Source organism: Cupressus sempervirens, chromosome 2, assembly GCF_028749045.1.
Source record: "Cupressus sempervirens isolate cs-2001-9-10 chromosome 2, ASM2874904v1, whole genome shotgun sequence".
NCBI lineage: Eukaryota > Viridiplantae > Streptophyta > Pinopsida > Cupressales > Cupressaceae > Cupressus > Cupressus sempervirens.
Window position 1 is genome coordinate 327704158 of NC_143119.1, and position 25881 is coordinate 327730038.

Below are 25881 nucleotides of genomic sequence, written 5' to 3' on the forward strand. Positions count from 1 at the left end.
CATACATACTACTTTGCATCATCCAGCTCATAGTAGGGAGACCCCAGTTTACATGGAAGAAATCTGAGAGACATAGTGGCATCTTTCTATGGTCCCAAATTAATTATGGAAGATATCTGAGAGGCATAGTGGCATCTTTCTATGGTCCCAAATCATGGAACATGTTTGGGTTATCTCTGAATGTGTTCCAGAAAAGAGAAATCATTTGAAACGGAAGTCGGTTTCCCGGTGGCGTCGAGCAAAGATTGTTGCGAGAAAATGGGAATTGGATCATAGTATCGATACCTCAAAGACAAGAATGTCAGGCATCTATAGAGTAATGGTTAAGAAAGAAACATATATGGCATCTTTAGAGAATTAGGGTATAGTATCGATGCCTCAAAGACAAGAATGTCAGGCATATGTAGAATAATGGCAAATAAAGAAACATGCACGACATCTCTAGGCCAGCACAGCACGGCATGCTCGTGATATCAGATATCGTCCAGCCACACTTATAAAACCCAGCACTCATTGGGTTTGTTTTGCAAGGTCACTGTTTTCAGAGTAAGTGATCGGGTGCGTTCTCATTATTTTCCATTTGCATTACGAGTCTGTTCACCTTTGGAAAATGGATTTCCTTGGTGGATTAGTGGGTGAGGCTATAAAGGGTCGCTTGAAAGGAACTGTGAGTGTGATTAAGCACGTAACCAGTTTGCCCGACGATGCCCAACGCCTCCATTAGGAGATAGATCATGTAAAGATCATAGTCGACGATATCAACAGTCAGTTAAGCGGGCAAGGTCGACGGCCTAAGCCACTCGTGAAGAATTGGCTTGACAGGCTACATCAAATCGTCCAATCTGCCGAAGATGTGCTTCTGCAGTACGAGCAAAGCAAGGACCGTCGCTTGTGTGGGTGCTGCCCTCACTACCTCCATGTCCACAAAAACAGTCATAAGATCCGCAATTGTATAGCGGAGATGGATAAGCTTGTGAAGAGAAAAGAATCAGATTTTCCTCAAAATGGAGAGCTGGGAGAGATCCCGGGGAAGCTGAAACAGCCCATGGAGAATGAGCTTGTCGGCAAACTTGTTCACGAGAAGCTGTCCGAGCTGGAGAGATGGCTTCTGCAAGATGACTCTGTTAGTCTCGTTGGCGTCTACGGAATGCCCGGCGTGAGAAAGACAGCCCTGCTCAAAAAGACCAACAACAAGGAAAAGGTAGTCAGTTCCTTTAAGCTTGTCATTTGAATTACTGTGTCAAGAGACTGCGATGCATCTGACCTCCAGAGACGCATTTGTGAGAGAATTGAACTGCCTTGGCGATCCGGTTGAAGCATCGACGAGGCCGCAGGGGCGTTGCACTCGGTTTTCAAGGAGAGGCGGCTGTTGCTCATTTTGGACGACGTGTGGAAAAGGGTGGATGTTTCTAATTTGGGAATTACTCCTCCTGAGAACAAATCGAAAGTTTTAGTGAGTTCCAGGGACAGAAAAGTGTGCAAGAGCATGAAAGCAGACAGGATGATTGAGATGAAGCATCTACCGGAGGAAGAAGGTTCGGAGCTTTTCTGCAGAGGAGCCTTCGTAGCAAGCGAGGTTCAGCACATGGACAGGGAGATTGAGTCTGTAGCAAGAGAAATTGCAAAGGGCATCCGCTTGACATAAGGACCCTTGCTCGGGCGATGCCGGAGCTTCACGACAGTACGGCGTCTGAATGGGAACATATTCTGAAGCAGCCAAAGGAGATTGATCCCAACTTCTATCGCGTTCATGAAGAGCTTCTGAGGGAGTTATTCAATCCTTTGAAGCACAGCTACGATGCTCTGCAAACAGATAAGCTGAGGCATTGTTTCCTGTACATGGCGGCTTATAGAGAAGACGAGGAAATCGACGCGGATGAATTGGTTCAATTGTGGTTGGCAGAGGGACTGGTGAAAAGTAGAGAGGATGGACACCAGTTTCTCAAGACCTTGGAGAACCGATGTTTGGTTCAGATTGAGAAGAAAGAGGAACGCGGGCTTCACATAAGGGAAGTGAAAATCCACGATGTTCTGAGGGATATGGCAGTACACGTCGGTGAGGTCGACCAGAATACCCTGTTCCGTGCAGGGCAGAATTTACAAGAGTTTCCAAAGAATGCAAATGCAGCAACCGTGAGGATATCACTGATGTACAACTGCATCAGATCTCTGCCTGAAACTCTTGATTGCGGGAAGCTGGTGACTCTGTTGTTGAGCTGGAACGCATTTGAACAAGTTCCAGAGGGGTTTCTGGGGAAGTTGAATATGTTGAAGGTGCTCGATCTCAGCCACACGCCGATCCAATCCTTGCCAAACTCCATCCACCAACTGAACCATCTCGTCCATCTCCAACTTTCAAGTACACAAATTAAGGTAATCCCTGATCAAACATTTGAGGTGAGCACAGTGCAATTTTTTGATCTTTCCTTCTCCCCTCTCAAAAGTATTCCATCCCTGATAAAGAAGCTGAAGCATCTGCGAGTTCTCAAGTTAGCTTACTATTACGATCTGGAGTTCATTTCGTGCGATATATCACTGCTGAGTGGATTAGAAGAGCTTGACATGTGGAAGACGACAATGTGTGCATTATCATGGGAGGTGAGGGACAGAGGAGAATTAAGGGACATTGCTCCGTTGCAAGATGTATGCAAACTCCATCGTCTGAAGCGTCTGCGGCTAACCCTAAAATGTCCAGTTGAGGAGGGAACAGTGGGGATTCTAGTGGAGGTTGAAGAGCTTTGGCTACTTTGGATGCCCGAAGTCCGTCAGACACAGCTGCCCACTGACATGCGGGTCATGCAGAAGTTGGAGAGGCTCCACCTGTATGACTGTGACATTGAGGCGACCCCAGATTTATTCTCAGGATTAAAACGTCTCAAGTACTTAAAGCTGTACCGTTCTCAAGAACTGCCCACGCTTTCAGGATTAGGGTTGGGCAAACTATCCGATTTAAAGGAAATAGATGTTGAGGAATGCCTTCTGCTCAAGGAGTTGAGAGATGATTCTGGGAGGAAAGGTTTGTTTCCAAAGCTTCGTACTCTAAAATTGTCGAAGTTGCCTTCTCTGGACAGTGTGTGTAGTTCTGTGGGAGGAGCTTTCCCTATGTTGCAGAGTATGATTATATTCCGTTGTATGAAGGTTAAAGTGCTGCCATGGGGTTTTCATAATCTCAAGTCTCTCAAAGAGATCAGAGGAGATAAAGCATGGTGGAATGATATTAGCTGGCAAGATGAAGAAATGAAGCAGCGTCTTTATCCAAGTACGTTGAAATTGTGGAGATCCGTGGTAATAATGGTGTTTGAGCCACGGTTTCCTCGTTAGTAAGACATGAAATAATTGCTTGGATGAACATGACTATGTTATATTTTTTTCGTTTTCGCTGTAGTATTTTAAAAATATCATCGCTTATGGTAATTAGCTATGAAATGAAAAGCTTTATGTTTGTAAACTGTACGCTGCTAAAGATTCTTGGGTTTGTAATTATATAACCCAGCGTTGAAAAATCATTGCTATAGAATTTGTTAGTCCCTGTTATTAAGGCAGGAGACTAAAGTTTTTCATAGCATTTTTCACATTAGTTGGATCTTTGGACAATATACATTCTTCCTTTAATCTATGGTCTTTAGAAAATTTTCTATTAAAATGATTTTTTATTTACACTCCTTTTTTTTTCCATTGGTTATGGGCTTTATTCCCACTAGTCTTTTTAATTTCTCTGCTAAAAAATCAGGAAATTTTTTGGAAGGTGTTGGAAACGTGTGATGTTGCATGAAGGTTGCATGAAGTTTGACAGCTAGCATTGGCTTTTCTTAAGTTAATCTTTTTCATTCTCTCATCTAGGAAAGTCTTAAGAAAATAGGCCTATACAAAAAGACACGTGATAGGAGCAAAAGACGTGTCACTCACGAGAGGCTTCCCATGGCTATTTGCATGTATGCTTGGTTTTGCCCTATTATTCTATTGTAATATGCCATTCATTACATTTGCCTAATCATTCTAGGTTTTTTCTAGTGTGAGAGAGGTATGTCGGATTTGTCCATTTCAAGTTTTTTGTTAGTTTTTTGTCCGCATTCTGCATCTTTTCTTGAAATTAAGATAGTTTGTATCTGTCAACGGTTAATGAGAATGTAGCTTTGTGTTCTTTAAGATTGAATTTTCTACTTGATTAAAATTTGCTATTGCGTATCACTCAACCATGTTCTAGAGATTTAATCTTCTACTGAGTGCATTTTGTTCTTAGATTAATTTTGTTCCTAGATTAAAAGTACCAAGCATATCATTTTGTACTATTCTCATATACATCACAAGCTGTGATCTTAATAATTTAGATTAACAATTTAGCAGAAAGTTCTCACAAAAAAATTCTTTGGGTATCAACATTAGATTCTTTGATATTAAACTTGTGGTGAATTATCATTCAAACATGGTTGTTTCAAATATTTTAGGTTAAAATAGAAGAACGGGAAGGGAAACAATGAGTTTTTATTTTTTTGCCAAGTGGTGTCCTCCATGGAAGGGATTTACTAGAGAATAGGGATTTTGAGATCATTTTTATCTTTGAAGATAAAGATGAGAAATCATTTGAAGAGTATTAGAAGACCATGCCATGAATAACACAATAATATTATGGGTCCAACCAAAGGCACCAAATCTATTATTTTAGCAATAATTACTATGTTTCTAAAATGTCTCTAAAATGTGGAATGTAGACTCTGGATACAACTATCTTTAAATATTTACATTCTAATATTTTCACTTTCCTTCATTGTTTGAAGTCTCCTTCCAACTCCATTTTCCCCTTCCAATGCTTTGAGTCTGCTTCGATATTCCACTTTTCTTCTCCAAAATATTTTAGCTTGTTGGCAGGATCTGCTTCTTTCTTCTAAAATTTCCATATATGTGATCAACTACCTTCACATCCATCAATAGTAGATTACCAAAACAACCAATTCATATTTTTTGGAATTAGGTTATCGCAATACCCATTTGGAGCAATAGTTTATAACAAACCCTTTTACTTAAGAAAGACCATAAGATGACTATCTTGATCACGATTCTTCTGCAAGTATCCATTTTTGAGCTCATAGGCAAGACTGTTGGTTTATATTTTTTTGCTCATTGGTGCCCATTGTACCGATCATTCACACCAAACCTTGCACAAGTATACAACAAGCTCAACAAAAATGGAAAAACCTTTTAGATTTTTTTCTTCTCTACTAATAGAGACCAAGAAGCCTTTGAAGAGTACCACAGAAGCATGCCATCGCTAGATCCTCCATTTGGAGATAGAGTGAAGAAGTATCTAAGCCATTACTTTTGAATTCAAGGAATTTCATCTTTGGTCATAATTGGCCCTGATGGAAAAACTATGACAAAAGATACTAGAAACATTGTTTCTCTTCATGGGACAAATGCTTAACCCTTTACTAGTGAACTGCAAAAAGAAGTCAAAGAAGCAACAAAGAAATATTCAAAGGAAATCAAGCATGAGCTACATGAACATTCTTTGAATTTGATTTTGAGGATGTCTTATATCTATGATGCGTGCAAGGAAGGAGGGAATGCTTGGTCTTTCTATTGCAAAAAAATGTGATTTTGATCTTCATCCAAATTGTGCTTTGAAGCATAAAGCTTCTGATGAGAATGAGAAATGGAAGACACAGGAAAGTGTATTGAAAATAGGGATGGGCACAATGTTATGATGGTAACACTTAAAAAGTGGTAGCACTTTAATACATCTACCTTTAATCTGTTGATCATAGAGGGGTAATTACTCTATTGGATATGTGGCAAATCAGCTATGTTTCAATTGGAGAAGTTATCCTAGAGTAGACACTAGAGGATACCGATTACTACATGGAATAGCCTTTGTGTTTGAAATGGAGGATTCCTACAGACCATTCACAGATGCCCCAGAGAGAGATAGACCATTAGATACTATTGTTTTTGTTTTATATTGGGGTCCAAATCCAATGTCAAATGCACTACCATTAATGCATGGTTATAATCTCTTGTACCAAAAACAATACTATGAGCAGGGGAATTCTCACAGCCACAACAAGTTATTATGCAACCACTCTTCTTACCCCACTATAGGCAGGGACTTGAGCTAGACATAGCCCTTGTTTTCATTTCTTTAACTGACATCTTAAATATATACCAAGCTAGGTTTTAAGTGTAAGGGTGCCTTTTAAATGGTAAAATAATTTATTTCATTATATAATTTATTATTTTAAAAATAATCTTGAATTTTAAATTGGATCAAATTGAATAATATAAACCAAAAGTTCTTAGGTCAAATAAGTTCATTACACATTGTAAAAGAAGTTTTGAAAGGAAATTTTATCTTTTATATTTAACCTTCTCAAAAGTTCTATTTAATTTTCATACAAGAGTTTTAATTCATCCACATCCCACCTATTAAGGTTCTTAGAATCTCATTTTTCTAGAAATCTAGCACATTTGTGGACATGATCCATCCCTGCCATAAGCTTCCAAATCCTCCAAATGTATACGGTCTCAAAGAAAAAATGAGATGCATTCTTTAGTATTACTACAAAGAACACATAAGAAAAGGAATTAAAATCATCTCTTTCATAAATTCTCCCATGCAAGGTACAAATTATACACAACTAGCCATAGAATTACATTCAAGCCAACATAAACTATTTCAAACCTATTTTCACTATGACACATTGACACAATATTTATATTTACACTCCAAAAATCACATTCAAGGCTTTTGAGCAATCTATATATATAGTTTAGTGAATTTAGATTGTTCAAAAGCCTTGAATGTGATGTTTGGAGTGTAAATATAAATATTGTGTTAGTTTGTCATAGTGAAAATAGGTTTGAAATAGTTTCTCTTGGCCTATAGAATTACATTCAAGCCAAGAGAAACTATTTCAAACCTATTTTCACTATGACACACTGACACAATACTTATATTTACACTTCAAAAATCACATTCAAGGTTTTTGAACAATCTAAATTTACTAAACTATTACACACACACACACACACACACACACACACATGTATATATATATACATATATATACATATATATCTATACATATATATATATACACATATATATATACACACACATATATATATACACATATATATACATACACACACATATATATACATGTATATATGTATATATACATATACATGTATATATTCATATACATATATATGTATGCATATATATACATATATATACATATGTATATATATATGTATATATGTATATATATACATATAAATATATATTTATATGTATATATACATATATATATATATATATATACATATATATATATATGTATACATATATATATATACATATAGATATATGTATACATATATATGTATACATATATATATATATATACATATATATATATACATATACATATATATATACATATATATGTATATATATACATGTATACATATATATATATATATGTATACATATATATGTATACATATATATATATACATATATACATGTATATATATACATATATATGTATATATATATGTATATGTATATATATATATATATATATATATATATATATATATGTCTTAAAAGAAATTAGTAATGTCAATTCTTTTGATTGTGGAAATAATGATTGAAAGTGATGTGATTTTGACGAAAAAAATTAATACATTTTGAAGTGAGCTACTACTAATGCAATCTTGGGAAAAATATCTCAAATGACATATTTTATTTAAATTGCCTCTCAATTGTCAAAGTGAAACTACTCTACCTAGATTGTATAAAATAATTTAAAAAAATCGAATCATCCATCAATCGCTCCCTAAGTCATGATGTTTATTATTGTCAAACACTTGGTCATACACAAGGTAGGGCTTTTTGGTCATCACTCCGACCAAGCCATCCTATATAGGTCGAGCTAAGCATTGATATATATATATATATATATATATATATATATATATATATATATATATATATATATATATATATATATATATATATATATATATATATATATATATATATATATATATATATATATATATATATATATATATATATATATATATTTACCCAATAGTAGTTATTTCTGAGCGAGCTAAAGGTCATCGAGTACTCCATAAATTACCAATTTTGTTAGGGACAATATTTGAGGCCAAGTAATTCAATTCATGTCGAGCACAGTTATGGCTGAGAGATAACATGATGAAATAATTTATCCCAAGCATCACTATGATGTAAATGCTAAGTAACACAGTTTCACATATTTGTTTAGAATGACATTAAATCTTATGTAAACCATTTTTATCAAGCTAGAAGCAAGTTTTGAAGACCGAAGAGGTAATCAAGAAGTTGATTATGCATTCAAATGAAGATCATTAATCCCCATGTGAGGCAATCCACCAATCAAAAAATTGCAAGGTTGAGCTAAGCATTGATATATATATATATATATATATATATATATATATATATATATATATATAGTTATGTACCCAATAGTAGTTATTTCTGAGCAAGCTAAAGGTCATCGAGTACTCCATAAATTACCAATTTTGTTAGGGACAATATTTGAGGCCAAGTAATTCAATTCATGTCGAGAACAGTTATGGCTGAGAGATAACATGATAAAATAATTTATCCCAAGCATCACTATGATGTAAATGCTGAGTAACATAGTTTCACATATTTGTTTAGAATGACATTAAATCTTATGTAAACCATTTTTATCAAGCTAGAAGCAAGTTTTGAAGACTGAAGAGGTAATCAAGAAGTTGATTATGCATTCAAATGAAGATCATTAATCCCCATGTGAGGCAATCCACCAATCAAAAAATTGCAAGGTTGAGCTAAGGATTGATATATATATATATATATACCCAATAGTAGTTATTTCTGAGCAAGCTAAAGGTCATCGAGTACTCCATAAATTACCAATTTTGTTAGGGACAATATTTGAGGCCAAGTAATTCAATTCATGTCGAGCACAGTTATGGGTGAGAGATAACATGATGAAATAATTTATCCCAAGCATCACTATGATGTAAATGCTGAATAACACAGTTTCACATATTTGTTTAGAATGACATTAAATCTTATGTAAACCATTTTTATCAAGCTAGAAGCAAGTTTTGAAGACTGAAGAGGTAATCAAGAAGTTGATTATGCATTCAAATGAAGATCATTAATCCCCATGTGAGGCAATCCACCAATCAAAAAATTGCAATGACTAAAGTGCAAAAGAAATAAATCTAGATCATTGGTTTGGATCTAGAAGGTTCACCTAAGCAGCTATTTAAGGAGGGTCTATGACATAGTTAAGGTGTGTGAGTATGTTGAATGGGAAGTTTGATTTCATGCTAAATTTTGGAATTGAATTGGAGTGTTAAGTCAGAAGAAAGCAAGCAGTGGAGTGAACAGTTTCAAGTAGAGATAAAAAAGATGAGTCATAGTAAGGTGATATTATATTTCATAGAGGAGATCTTATATCAAGCATTGAAGTGCTAACTGAAGGAATAGGTACTAAACATTCTAGCAGGTGTTTCAAGGTTTAAATCTCTTAACATAGTAGATTTAATAGGCTTTTGTAAATCTCCTAATAGATTACTCATTTAGTTGTGATGTAAAATCTTTTAATCAAGGTAGAATGATGAGGGCCCAATCCAAGACAACGAACACAACAGAAAAAGGAGAATTTTGTTATCAAATATGATATGCTATTACATTTAGTTCATTGAAAATAGACTCAACTACATGCCCTACAGGCTTACGATGCTATCAGATTCTTGAGAAAAACCCTTCTCATAATACTTTCTCCCAAACTCCACAAAAACTGCCTTCACAATGCAAGAAATGACCTTAAGTAACCTCTCTTGTACAACCTTGCTACATAATACTCACAAAGATACCACAATTAATATTGTACAAAGCTCAACAGGCAAGCTTAATTTAAAAAACTAAGGAACAACCAAAACAAAAAGCCGCAATCGCTCGTACAAGCAACTATTTTGTGCGTCTTACAGAAAACCGTGGCTTAAACACAATTACTATCATGGATTTCCACGTACTTAGCACGAAGACTTTTCTTCATCTCTTCATCTTCCCGACCTCATTACGTTCCGTTCCACCATTCTGATCTCCTCTCGAAGAATCCCAACCGTTCCCTCCGTTTTATAAGTATGGCTGGACAATATCTCTCTTTGTATTGCCCAATATTTCATGAGCATGTTGTATTGTGCTAGCCTAAATATGTCTTGTACGTTTCTTTAATTGTGATTATTCTACATATGCCTGACATTCTTGTCTTTGAGGCATCAATACTATGGCCCAACTCCCATTTTCTCGTTACATTCTTTGCTCGGCCCCAAGTGGAAACCCATTTCCATTTCAAATGATTTCTCTTTTCTGGAAACCGTCAAATTGGGACCACAGAAAGATGCCATTATACCTCTAAGACGTCTTGCAAGGAAATTGGGGTTTCCCTACGCACATTCCATTTGGGATTGCAACATTTCCAATTATTACGTCTGCATGGGTGCATGGGTTAGACCGTGGCCGGATGGTACGGAGAAAACTCATTCCTTTTGATCTATTTAATATATTAATGATTAGGAGAAATTACATATATATATATATATAATCAAGTGACTTTGAGAAAACCATCTACAAACATGTGAAGGCGCATATAATTATAATAACATTTAAATATCTATTTATATTGATTATATTAATTATTTCAAGGTAAGTAAGTAGTATTATTCAATTATGTTGTTAGTTTTTGAAATGTATATATTTGAGTCAAATTTTTAATTTTTCCTTGAGTTTATTCATATATATCTTTTGGAAAATTGTAATATTTATTTAGTGATGAATAATTAAGTATTTTATAAATTTCAAAATTATATTTTTATAAGAAAGAAAAAATATACTTGTTTTCAAATGAAGTAAATAATAGCTTTTATTTCATATTATTACAAATATAAATTGGTGTAGCATCATATTTATAAGGTGGTTAAGTTTTCTTATATGGAATAAAATGTCATGACAAATAGTACTATTAGTGTTGGCACTAACAAGGTGCAATGGTTATGCCAAGAACAAAACATGTCTTGTGTAATATATTGAGAATAATACAAAAAAGTTAGAAGAATTGAATATTGTGTTTTCTTAGAATAACTAGTTTGAACTCTCTTTTGGACACTTTTTATATTCTTGGATTAACTTTCGTAGTTTTTCCGGCCATATTTATTATACTGTCTAGCAAATTCATGAACTGAAAAAAGATAGTGTTGACATTCTCCTTGGAAAAATTGTTGATATTTGAAGTTGACTATCCATTCTAGTGATTTTACAAAAGGCATTGTCAGTACCATTTTCATTTATGTTTATTCTAGCAAATAAGTCTATATAAGAAAATATATCTATATGTCTAACTTGGAATTTTAGTAAGTTGTGATGACATATATGAATTTTATATCTCACATAAATCTATAAACAAATTATGTCAAATTGGAAGAGAATAAATTAATTGAACAAAAATAAATTTGCAAATAAAATAAAAATAAACAATAGACAATGCATGTTCTACTTGTGTTATATCAATATTAATATTAATATAATAATAAATTGTAATATATTAATTTATATTAAATATAATCAACCATAATATTTATCATATTAATACAAATAATTTATCAAAATATATTCAATAATAATGTTCTCTTCTTGTTACAATCATATGTTTGGAAACATTGGTTAAAGGTATGGGTTGATGCACCTTATTTATTTTGGTTTTATATTTCTTGTTTTGATTTAAATCTAAAATTTCATTGTTTTCCATATAATTCTAAGTTTTATTTGTTTTGATTTAATTTTATATGATTATTATTATTATTATTTATTTATTTTTGTTTAAACTTTAAATTTCTTTCAATTCTTGTCATTTTGCTAATATAATTTATTAATTAATTTATTTTTTAACTTTTACCTTTCTTTTAACCAAAAATCTCTCTACTTTCCTTATTTCTAATCTTGTCATAATTTTTGAATTCAACATTTCTTTGAACTTTTTTATCCTTAAAAAATCTCATTTCCACATCTTAAAATAGATTATGGCTAACTCACATAAATGAAGTTTGGTACATACTAGTAATTTATGTAATTAAATTATAATTTTTTTAATATTATATATTTAGTACGTGCATGTAGATGCAGATGTATACACACACAATTCTAATTATTTTCCACTATGCAAATGTGAGAAACAAATAGACCTTTAGAAGAAGATGTTTGTGTTGGAAATATAAGAGGAGTAACTAAGAGGGGAGGGGTGAATCAGTTACTACTAAAATAAATCCTAGATCCCTTAAATGTCAAATAAAATTCAGACTAATAAAACTCATTACTGCTAATACTCGGTAAGCATACAAAAATTGTTGCAACTCAGTAAATGTAGAGTGTGTATTACTTTAGCAGATCTTAAGATGTTATCAGTAATTTACTTGCAAGCATAAAAGAAATAATATGAACACATATGATACTAGGATTTAATATGGAAACCCAATTTGGAAAAAACCAATAATGTAAGGAGTTACTTTTTTCACTCTTTTGAAGTGAGCCTTGTTAGGAGCCAACCCTGTTAAAGGTTAGAAAACACATTTTTAGGTGTGACCCTATTAAAAGATTTAATCACCCTGTTAGGAGTGGCCTTGTAAGAGGTCTTGAAACAATTCAATGGAATTGCCACCTTGTTTGAGGATTTACAAATGGCAATTAAACCAACTCTATTAAGAGATTTTAGATCACTGCTACAATGGTTAGAGATTAACAATGAAATGACCTGATTGTGATGCAACTAAATTGCTGATTACATATATACTTGATCCTTCCTGATTGAATAACACTTTTCTGCTCCACAAGGATACCAACTTATCCTTCAAGTTTGCTTCCTCTCTTCTTATCTCTTCCAACTCATTCAACTTTCATATCACACACTTTGAAATCACAACTTGACCTTTTACTTATACCTTTTAGATTATCAAGTCAACCCAAATACAAATTAGAATAACCAATATTCATTACCATAATCAGCTAGAATCAATAGGTAAAACAATTAAGCTTCACATGCCAAAATAAGAAAATCCTTTGGTAGCCGACCTAGCTTGGTAGAAACTACCTCTAAAGTAATTTCCTGTGTTAACCAATAGGAGCTCAGTTAAAATTGTAAACTTGCAAAATTTCTTTGGTAACTGAGTGAACTTGGTTAATACTAACTTTGTTCACTTTTCCTTTTCTTAACCAAGTGAGCTTAGTTAACACTAGCTCTGTTCAATTTTCCTTTGTTAACTGAGTGAGCTTAGTTAACATTCTTTTCTGCATAAGTTCCTTTGACACCTGAGTGAGATTGGTAGACATTGCCTTCTATACAGAGCAGACTCAGGAATGCTTCGTAGACAAGGAAAACTGTCTTCACTAACCAAGTGAGCTCAGCATGCACTCTTTGTCAACTAATATGACATTTGTCTAACATCAAAGACAACACACAATTAATCAATTGTATCCAACAATTTCCCTCTTTAGCATTGATGGCATTACAACATGTCATAGCACAATGAAATTTTGAGAACAAGACTCCCTCTGTTAGAAAGTTTCACCCTCTTTGATTTTATATAGAAAACTTATCCTATAGTATTCTCCCTCTGTGAATGAACTTCTTAACTTCTTCTTGGAATTACAAAATTTCAAAAGGATATAATAGTAAACTTCTCCCTTTTCGAAAACACATGCCAAAGATAATTTTGATTAGTGTCAATGTACCTTGAGTACAGATTCATCTGCAATATGTCCTTTTTAATACTACATCAACCGATTGATCTTCTGCTTAGTTTTTATTGATGCATCACTAAACTTTATTTGGTGAGCTTTAGATAGGAGAATGACCCCTACCTTACCTCTTAGATACAAAAATGCATCCTTCTTAACTTCTCCTTCTTGGAATTACAAAATTTCAAAAAGATATGACAGTAAACTTCTCCCTCTTTAACAACACATACCAAAGATAATTTTGATTAGTGTCAATGTACATTGAGTACAGATTCATCTGCAATATGTCCTTTTTAATACTACATCAACTAATTGATTTTCTACTTAGTTTTTTTTGATGCATCACTAAACTTTATTTAGTGAGCTTCAGATAGGAGAATGACCCCTAGCTTACCTCTTAGATACAAAAATGCATCCTAAGGTAATGGCTTGGTGAATATATTTGAATTTTTTTTCTTTTGTATGCACATGTTCCAATCTGATTTCCTTGTCCTGTACTAATTCTTGTAAAAAGTGATATTTTATAGCAATGTGCTTTGTTTTGGAATGCATCACTTGATTCTTTGATATGTTTTGCATTGGTGTTATCACAATACATGACTATTGGCTCTTTGATTTCAACATTCATCCCTTCCAACAATTGTTTGAACCAAACAATGTTAGATCAATTCCCTACTGTAGCCACATATTCTACTTCTATTGTGGATCAAGATGTGCAGTTTTGCTTCTTACTTGTCCAAGATACCAGTCTTTTACCAAGAAAGAATGCTCCACCACTAGTGCTTTTTCTATCATCAAGATTTCTTGCCCAATCAACATCAATAAATACTTTTAAGTCAAGGTTCCCTCCAAGTTTATGCCATAAGCCATAGTCTTTAGTACCTTTTAGATGTCTCAAGAGTCTTTTTAATGCCATCATGTGGTTTTCTCTAGGTTTTGCTAAGAATCTTGCCACTATCCCAACTATTAAGGCAATATTAGGCCTTGTATGTACTACATACTATAATTTTCTAATCATTGATATGTATAAGGTCTGATCTACTTCTTTGGAGTCATCATCTTTGGTAAGCTTAAGTCCAATACACATGGGGGTTCCAACTAGTTTTGAATCTTCCATTCTAAATTTCTTGAATATCTCTTTGATATACTTAGATTGAGTGATATAGATACCATTTTTGTTCTACTGTATCTGCAATCCAACAAAGAACTTTATTTCACCAAACATGGACATCTCAAATTTTTTATTCATTTGTTCTAAAAATGCTTTGCATAAGTCATCATTTCCTATAAATAGAGTATCATCCACAAATATTTCTTCCAACACAATATTCTTATCTAGTCATTCCTTGATGTACAGACTATTGTTATCATTTTTTCTTTGAAAACCAATCTGTATCAAATAGTTATGTAATCTTTCATACCAGGCTCTAGGAGCTTGTTTAAGACCATATAGGGCTTTGTGTAATTTGTAGACCATGTCTCTTTTGTCTAGATCAAAAAAACCTTATGGTTGTTCAATGCAGACTTCCTCATCAAGAATTCTATTTAGGAATGTAGATTTAGAATCCATCTAATATACTTTGAATCCTCTATGTGTTGCATAAGCCAGTAAAGTCCTAACACCTTCTAATCTTGCAATAGGGGCAAAATTTTCACCATAATCAATACCTTCTTCTTGAGAATAGCCTTTACATACCAATCTTTCTTTGTTTCTTGACACTTTTCCATCTTCTTTCAACTTATTTCTGAATACCCATTTTGTACCAATCACATTTTTATTTTTGGGCCTAGGTGCAAGAGTCTAAGTTTTATTCTTTTCTATCTGTTCTATTTCTTCATTCATAGCCTCAATCTGACTTTCATTTTCCAATGCATCCTTAACACTTCTAGGTTCAAATTCAGCAAGTAAGCATGTACCTTTTAGTTTTCTTCTTGTCTTTGTTCCATCTGATTTGTCTCTAATGATTTGATCAGGTGCATGGTGCCTTCTAACATATTTAGCCAATACAGGTTCTTTGACTTTTGAAAGAATTGCATTGTCTTCACTTTGAATCTCAACTTAAGGCTTGGGTCCTTCTATATATGGCTCAGGTCCTTTAGACTCGATATGTACTAACCCTCTGAATGTGACTCAGGTTCCCCTAACTTGGTTTGCACTTCCTACAACTCGATAACTATTGGAGTCTTGGAGAGCTCAGGAGATGAAATCTCCTTTTTGTCAAATGTGTTTGGAAATGTATCAGGTTCATAGTAAATAAATCTTTTGTAATCTTTTGGCTCCTTTATGCTTTCTTCTTCACTCTTTTCTGCAAACTCATCAATTCTCACATGTACACTTTCTATGATTTTGTGAGTGGACAAATTCAAACATTTGTATGCTTTACTTCTGCAGGAATATCCTAAAAATATACCTTCATCACCTTTTACATCAAATTTGACTTTTCTAGATTCTTTCACGATATAAAATTTGTTTCCAAATACTTTCAAGTAACTTATATTGGGTTTGTAGCCATACCATAGTTCATAGGGAGTTTTGTTTGAGTCCTTCTTCAACTAAACTTGGTTCAAAGTATGAATTGCAGTGTTGATAGCTTCCTTGCAGTATTTGATAGCAACACTCTTCTCAATCATTAGTGTCCTTGCACAATCCATGATGGATCTTTTTTTTCTTTCAGCTATTCCATTCTGCTCAGGAGTACTAAGGGTTGATACTTGTCTTTTGATTCCTCTTTCAATGCAAAAATTATTGAATTCATTTGAGATGAATTCACCACCTTTATCTGATCTTAAGCATTTCAGTATTTTTCTAGTTTCTTTTTCTACACTAGCCAGATACCATTTGACTTTTTCAAAAACTTTTGATTTTTCTTTCATATACATAACAATCATCATTCTAAAAAAATCATCAACAAAAAGAATGAAATTTTTTTCTCCACTATAAGTTTCTATTCCAATGGGTCCACAAAAATTAGTATACACAATTTCCAAGTCATCTTCTAACTGATAGTTTTTGCTCTTAAAACTAGTCTTTCCCATTTGACCAATTTGGCAATTTTTGCATAATCCAACACCAAGTTTCTTCAAACTAGGGATACCTCTTACTCTTTTTGAGTTTTCTTATCTTGACTATATTATCAAAGTTTATATGACATAGTCTTCTGTGCCATAACCAACTTTTTTCTACTTGAGTAATAAAACATGAGCAATCACCAAGATCAATATAAAATAGGTTACCTTTTATTTGACTACCTAATCCAATCAGATTTTCTTGGTTGTCCAGTAGTCTTGCCTTGCTATTCATGAATTCTACCTTGAATCCAATGTTGTTTAGTTGTGCCACACTCAGTAAATTATGTTTTAGTCATTCAACCCAATAGGAATTTTCACATACAAGTTCATTGGTTAATGAGATACAACCTTTTCCTTTTATGCAACAAGGTTCATTGTTTCCAAACCTTACACTGCCTCCATCATAGTGTTCAAAATGTTCAAACTTAGTTTTGTCTCTAGTCATATGGTGTGAACATCCACTATCTATGATCTATGTGTCATTTTTACTAACATGAGAGACAAGTGCCATCTTATCTCCCTCATCATTAGATTCATCTTTTACAACAATATACACTATTTCATCTTCACTATTATTAGAATCTTTAGCCATAAAGCAAGTTGTCTTACCTTTTTCTTTGTAGGATTTGTGACCTTTGAATTCTTTCTTGCCTTTGTACTTGTGGCTTTTCTTTTCTTCCTTACCTTCTTTGTTTGGACACCTAGCAACAATATGACCAATTTCTTCACAAGAAAAATAGAATAAAGGAATTTACCTTTGTACTTTCCTCTACTCCTGGAATATTTCTTTGCAAGTAGGGATTCAACAATTTCATGATCACTATCAGAACTTTCTTCAGTTTCTTCCTCACTTCTTGATTGATTGTCTTTTATTTTCTTACCCTTTTCTTTGAGTGAGAGTTTAGCTTTAAATGTAGATTCAATATTCTTTGAAGCAGGAACATAGTTGTCAAAGTTGTCTAGTTCAAAAGCTATCAATCTTCCTACTAGGGCATCCAAGCCTATCTTGTTATTTGGGTCACATCTCTTTTCTTGAATAGAAGATACTCTAATTGCATAGATGGGAAGTAAAGTTCTGAGTATTTTACTTACAATAGTTTCTTCTTTGATTTCTCCTCCAGATACTCTTGTTGCACTAACACTTGCCTTGATTCTTTTCACATATTTTGCAACGTTTTCATCATATCTAATTCTCATTTGATCAAATTGTCCTCTAAGGATTTTTGCTTTGGCTCAAGATTCTTACATTTTCATCTCCTCCATAGATTTCTTTTAGTTTGTTCCACATATCAAAATTAGTTTTACAGTCTTTGACCTCATTAGATTTAGCATAACTAAGAGTAGATGCAATATCAATCATCATGATGTTATGGTTCTTTTTCTCAACAATATCTTCAACTGATAATGTTCTAGTGGGAGTTTTATATTCTTCATCAAGATATTTTCAACCTGAATCATTGATGGTAGCCATATGAAGCCTCATAAGTCTTTTCCATGTTGCAAAGTTGTCTTTATTCAGCTTTAGAATCTCTCTTTTGTAAGACATCCTGATCTTTAGCTTAGGTTCTTGAAACCTTCTCTACAAGCACCAAAAGCTCTGATACCAATTGTTGGAAATATAAGAGGAGTAATTGAGAGGGGAGGTGTGAATCAATTACTACTAAAATAAATTCTAGATCCCTTAGATGTCAAATAAAATCCAGACTAACAAAATTGATTACTGCTAATACTCGGTAAGCATACAAAAATTGTTGTAATTCAATAAATGCTGAGTGTGTATTACTTTAGCAGATCTTAAGATGTTATCAGTAATTTACTTGCAAGCATAAAAGAAATAACATGAACAGATATGACTCCAGGATATAACATGGAAACCCAATTTGGGAAAAACCATCAATGTAACTAGTTATTATTTTTTACTCTTCTGAAGTGAGCCCTATTAGGAGCCAACCCTATTAAAGGTTACAAAACACACGGTTAGGTGTGACCTTGTTAAAGGATTTTATCACCCTATTAGGAGTGCCATGTAAGAGGTCTTGAAATAATTCAATGAAATTTCCACCTTGTTAGAAGATTTACAAATGGCTGTTAACCAACTTTGTTAAGAGATTTTAGATCACTGCTACAATGGTTAGAGAGTAACAATGAAATGACCTGATTGTGATGCAACTAAATTATTGATTACTGATATCTATTCTAGTTTATATGTGATCCTTCCTAATTGAATAACACTTTTCTGTTCCATAAGGATATCAGCTTATCCTTCAAGTTCACTTCTTCTCTTCTTATCTCTTTCAACTCGTTCAACTTGCATATCGCACACTTTGAGATCACAACTTGACCTTTTATTTATACCATCTAGATTGTCAAGTTGACTCAAATACAAATTAGAATAACCAATATTCATTACCATAGTTGGCTATAATCAATAGGTAAAACAATTAAGCTTCACATGCTAAAATAAGAAAATCCTTTGGTGGCCGACCTAGCTCAGTAGAAACTACCTCTGAAGTGATTTCCTATGTTGACCAACAGGAGCTTGGTTAACATTGAAAACTTGCAAAATTCCTTTTGTAACCAAGAAAACTTGGTTAATATTAACTCTATGCACTTTTCCTTTTGTTAATTGAGTGAACTCGGTTAACACTAGCTCTATTCAATTTTTCTTTGTTAATTGAGTGAGCTCGGTTAACGCTATTTTCTACATAAGTTCCTTCGATGCCTGGGTGAGCTTGGTAGACACTATCTTTTGTACAAAGTAGACTCAAGAATGCTTGGTAGACAAGAAAAACTATCTTAACTGACCAAGTGGGCTCGGCATGCACTGTTTGTCAACTAATATGACATTTGTGTAATATCAAAGACAACACACAATTAATCAATTATATCCAACAGTTTTTAATTTTAAATTTTATTACAAGAATTGTCAAAAGATTTTTCCTTATCCACATGTCATACCAAATCATGAATGGTGTTGTAGGATTTTTTTTTAACCAACTAGAGGCATATGCCAATTTATTTATGTTTTACAAAGCTGGAGTATTCACATAAAACTATCACATTATGATCAAGGAAGAAAATAAACTAGAATATTCATTTGAACTTATGCTTTAGTTAATTGTTGAGATTGATGCTAGTTTAAATCATAGATAGCCATGCCACTAAAAATTGAAACTAAGAAAATCAACTACAGATGTGAAAAATGAGTTTGAATCTTGAGGGATCAATTTATTGGTGGCAGGGAAGAATATTGTATTACAATTTACAATTTTTTGAGATAAATACTAGCTAGTAATAGAGTAAGGCATCCAACTTCTATTTTTTCTCTTCGTTTTCACTCCTTTTTCCTCTGCATACCCTCCTCATAACTCCATTTTCTCGATATGGTGTCATATCCTCTCCTGTAAGTCATAAAGAGAATAAGTTAAATTATAAATCTATCATTTTACACCATAAATTTTGAAGATGGAGGGAGATGAAAGAAATTTTAATCTTACCCATCCATATTCCCAAACTTTAAAAGTAAAAAGAGAGTCTTGGAATCAAGTATGAAAATATATTTGGTCATGAGAAAATTCCCTATTTTCTTGATTTACAAAGACACATGAACATCAAATGAATTTCATTGATCTTACAATACAAAAGATGGAGTTGGAAAGCTAATAGGAAAAGTGATATACTGAGGGGTGGGTGGGGGTGAATTAGGATCTATCAAAACTTCTCACACTTCAAACATGAAACATATTTGACATCATCACATAAACTCTCATATGACTATTTATCCTATATCAATGTAATCATTCACATCAACATAATATCATATCTACCTTCTAATTACATGAATGAAAACCATAAAAACATAATGCATTAACACACAGATTTAGTAATGTAGAAACCCTCCAAGGTGAAGGTAAAATTTTGATGGAGATGACACCTAGAAAATGTTGATTTAGGCAAGATAGATGAAAATGGACTTGCATATCCTCCCATGAACAAAGGCTCATAGTAGCTCTACAAAATATCATAGGGAGTCTAAATGCCATGTTTCTGAAATTAGAGAACTCTAACCGATGGAAGCTTAGCAATGGGAAACTATTGAACATAAAAAGGAGAAAACTAACATATGTTTAGTTGGTTTATGAAAAGCCCTTCACAAAATCCATCACTAGCTTATTTAATCCAAGTCTTAATAGCCTCCCAAGATCTCTAAATAATTTTAGATGCAAAATTACCTTGGATCTAAACTCATTCTTTCATAACAAGAAGAGTTTGAAAGCTAATCCGCTTCCAAGAAGGTCTATGTATAGGAAACCCTAAAGAAATACAATGTATAGAAGAATTTCTAGGTTTCCTTTCTAGAAAAGTAATGAATGGTCCATTGGGAAATAGATCCAAAGCTTTCTTCTATATTTCCAAGAGGTCAAGTCCTCTAGACTTATTAGGAAAACAATAAAAAACCCAAGTGACTGTGGAATCCACAATGGTCGCTTGAGACCTAGAGAAAATATGTAAGACACTCTAACTTCAAATAAGAAGATTTTGAAGGATTCCAACAAGAAGATTAATAAACATGAGTATAAATAAGGAATTAGGAGCAAATTTGAGATTTACTTGCCAAAGATAGAGGCTTTGTAGTCTAGTAATCAAGATCCTTCTCCATTCAGGAAAGAAATGCATTCCAAAGATCCAAAAGATTGAGCAAAAAGGTGAAAGGAATGCCTAGAAACTTGAAAATATGATGTGTCTATTTCTAATAAATTTGTTGAAGCCCATGAGGTGCCAGTAGAAAAGACATGTGGTAACAAAGGGTCTTGTGCCAATGAATAGCTGACCCCAAAGCAAGACAAAAGGTGTCCACACATTAAAGAGTTTCTTTTCCATTATCCTCATCCTTAATGAGAGCGTAGAAGGATTCATTCACAAAATGACTATTCTCAAGATGAGTACGTGACTCGAGTAGGAAATTTTCTAGAAAAACCACAAGAGACATGGCATGAGAAAGTATTCAAACCCTTCTGTACTAAGCACAAATAAAGTAGGAGCTAAGTGACATCCCTAGAGAATAGAGTGAAGGAGGCCTAATTCTTGGGATTTCCAACCATTAATGCTAATACAAGAAAAGGAATCTCCAAATAGCATCTGAACAGACTTGATAAAGGTAAGGCTAAATCCAAGGGTTTTATGAATGGAAAAAATCAAATCCCACTCAATGGGATCACAGTCTTTGGAAAAAACAATCTTGAGCACTATAGTTGCTTGTTTGAATTTTTTGGGCCATTAGATATCTTTTTAGATAGAAATAATGTTGTTAAGAATGTAGCAATACTTGATAAAAGTAGTCTTCGTAGGAAATATCAAAATACCTATAGGATATGATGTTTTTGAGAGTTGTTGTAGTTTCACAACGCACACCCCATTTTCACACAGAAAATGGTGACCGCTAGTTTCAAATTTCTCCTCTAAGGCTTCTAGTCTAGAGACCTGGTCATTTTGGACCCTCCCCTAGGTCTGGGTCAAACCCTAGTCTCTAATTGGGAAGTTTTAGGTAGTCGGCAATAGAGAAGAAATTAGGTTTTGCACTCCATTATTGCTTTAAGTGTGCACATGCACACTACACCCCTAGCTTTGGGGATGTGCACATACACACATGCCCATGTGTGCATCTTCAAAGGCGTGCACAAGGGTCCACCTTGGGGTCTATAAATAAACCCTAACACCCTCCATTCCATTCACTTTTCTCTCACCTATCTCCAAGTATCGCACCTCTATACATCTACTCTTTGCGATACTCTACTCTTGTCTTCCTCTGTACATTCAAAACATAAGGTTATACTCCTTATGAGGTGTACATGTGCTAACCTCCTCGAAACAGCAAAAACATAAAAACATAAAATAAATATAAAAAAAAAATAAAAAATAAAATTAAAAAGACGTAAGGCCTTCCAAGAGGTGTGCACATGCACACCCCTAAGAGGTGCACATGTGCACACCTCCACACAAAAAACATGAATTAAGACAATTCCCCCTTTTATGCACATGAGCCACTATGCATGTGCATAGTTTCACACCTTACCAAGGTGTGCATGTGTGCAATTGCACACCTTACCAAGGTGCATGTGCAGTGATGTGCAACTATGCACTTAGCTATTTTATAGGATAAAAAATTGCACTAGCACACCTATAAGGGTGTGCTAGGTCTGCTAAGGTGCAGAACATGTTATTCTTAGGGTGGGGGACAACATTTTGGTTTTTTCTGACTATTTTTTTATCTCTTTTGGAGTTAGTCTAGGGTCTTTTAAGGTCTCATTTTTTCCTTCTAATATCCATAAGACTATTGTTTGCCTCTTTTGTGTAGATCAAATAATGTCATCATCATCCTCCATGCATGAGAAAATGACACCAAAACCTGTTTCTTTCAAAATACTAGGGAGCACCAAAGAAATCAAGATTCTAAGATGGATACAAAAAGGTCAGAGATACAAGGTTGGGCCACATCAACAAGAATGCCTTCTTGACAATCTACAACAAACACAAGGAAATGCTAGTGATGGTATCTACATTGATCTGGTCTAGGCTAGTTAATGTAATATCACATCCCCCATCAGTTCAATGTTTTGAACTAATAATGATATTAGTAGAGAATTATGAGACTTAGAAGAAGGTAGAAAAAAGTGTCACATGAGAGATAACCTTGGACCTTCAACCCTAAAACATAAAGAAAGTATTTCACCTTCCAAGGGTGGATCAATATGTCCAAATCTCATATGATGGATCAGAATGGTGGTATAGGGAGAATGAGAAAGAGGTGAAGAACCAAGTGCAAACCCCATTTATGATCGATAAGAGACCTTTGGGCCATAGAGTAGGCAAGGTAGATATGACTAGAGAGTATATAAAAGATGATATTAGATTCTCAATCATCCTCCTTAGAAGAGTAATGGGCCTTCCTACAATGCAACATCCTTAAACATGGATGGTTCATTTCATTAAAACCATAAGGACCACTAAGATGCCCGTTGATTGGGCCACCATCTTAAGTGATAACTTTGATGAGTAGCTAGTCTCTGTTAAAACTAGTCCTCATTTCTACATGACATCATACATGGTGTACTTGCTAGAGACCATAACCACTAACTATCTAGGCCTATATAGAAAGGGAAGCATGTAGGATGCAAATGCTTGGCCCTATGTAGTATACCCACAATTAGAGAAAACGAAGCTCCCATTCTATTAGTTTGGAACATAGAGTGGTCAATGATGGGTTCATCTTTCCCATCATTAGATTCATCGAAGGAGATTACACAAAATGAATGTTAGTAGAGGTGGTAGCTTGAATCACAAAAACAAGAGCCTACTACAATCAATTCAAGACCTTTACATATCTTTGGGCAAACAACTCACTTCTACTTATGATAGAGTGAGGAAAAAATATAAGAAAACATGGGTTTGGTGAATTACAATTGGCATATTTGAGGTGAAGCAAAAACAAGATATTGCCACGTTTCACTCTGAATGGGATTAGCATCGCTTGGAAGAATACAACTTCCCTCACCCATTCTTTGACAACATTAGGATGGTCTAGCATCTGGTAGGGAAAGAGTTTATTCATGTTGAAGCACTAGAAGATGACTAGATTAATGCAATAGATGACTATGATGGGTATATGCAGGATCATGGTGTGCTAAAAAGTGGAGATCTAAAAAATATGTAGTTCTAAAATGCCTCAAACCATTTCAAAATCTATGCCAAATTTTTTCCCACCCACCTTGATACTAAATGAAAACAATTAATATCTTTATAAGGTCTACTATATCTTTGGATACCAACCCTATATGGTCAAATTTAAGAACATCCTAAAATTGTGTTTTTGGCCTATTTTTATGTGATTTTTACTTCAAACATGTAGCTGACGAATTTTTTTTTGCCAAAATTTGATGAAATGAAAATGATTTCTTAAGAATGTTCTTATCTTTCCATTAATGTAAGGTTTTTCAAATTATGAGTTTAGTAAGTAATTATTACTTATTTTCTAATGGAGTTACGTATAAAGTGCTGACTGACACACTACTTGAAAAACAACTATAACTGTCAAATGGTAAAACATTTTTTAAATCCAAAAGATGCATCACATTCTATGTTTCTTCCACTATAAGGAAAAAAATGAAAAATTAAATTTTGCAAAGTTTTGAATTAGTTAAGGTGGTCAGACATGAGATTTTTTTATTCCAAAATTAATTAATAATTATTTTATTTAGAATAAAAATACACAAAAATATGTGTCACATCTAAGCATGAGTCTACTACTTATATCTAGCATATTATTAAAAAATATTATCATTTGATTTTGATTAAGGTGGTTACACATATGTCTACTTATTTTTGTTCGGAAATTTTTGTAATATTGCATTAAAATTCAAAATTTTGACCAATCAATTTTTTTTTTTTTGAGATAAGTCCTAGTAGTTTAGAAACTAGATTCATTTTCCTAGAGATTCTTTTCTCTCAACTTTTTGATATAAAGCTAATAACAAGTAGAAAATTGTGTGCCAAGTTCACATAACCCTGATTTTCTAATTTTTTATTGCCACTTTTGGTTGACCATGATCCTACACATACCCTGATGTTTGTATAAGGGATTATTGTAGGATGAGTCTATAGCTAGAGGAGAATGTGCTCAAAATGAAGATTCCTCTGAAGGTCATAGAAAAAGATGCCCCTGAAGTCATGGATCCTTTGTACAATAGAGACAAAATCTATGATGGGCCTATCATGAATGTTAAGATTGGGAAAGAGGACAATGATGACATAGATTATTAGGCCAAACATGTCATAATCTCAAGTCTCTCAAACAGATCAGAGGAGATCAAGGATGGTAGACCAAAATAAGATGGCAAGATGGAGAAATGAAGCAACATCTTCATGGTAAGTATGTTGAAATTATGGAGATCCATGATAATAATGGTGTTTAA

The 25881-nt window shown here is 33.7% G+C and overlaps 2 pseudogenes; both read left to right on the forward strand.

Annotated features, from left to right (window-relative positions):
• Positions 1–610: 610 nt before the first annotated feature.
• On the forward strand, positions 611–25881 carry LOC149572429 (disease resistance protein At4g27190-like; annotated as a pseudogene).
• LOC149572430 (putative nucleoredoxin 1-2 pseudogene) lies at positions 5036–5702 on the forward strand (annotated as a pseudogene).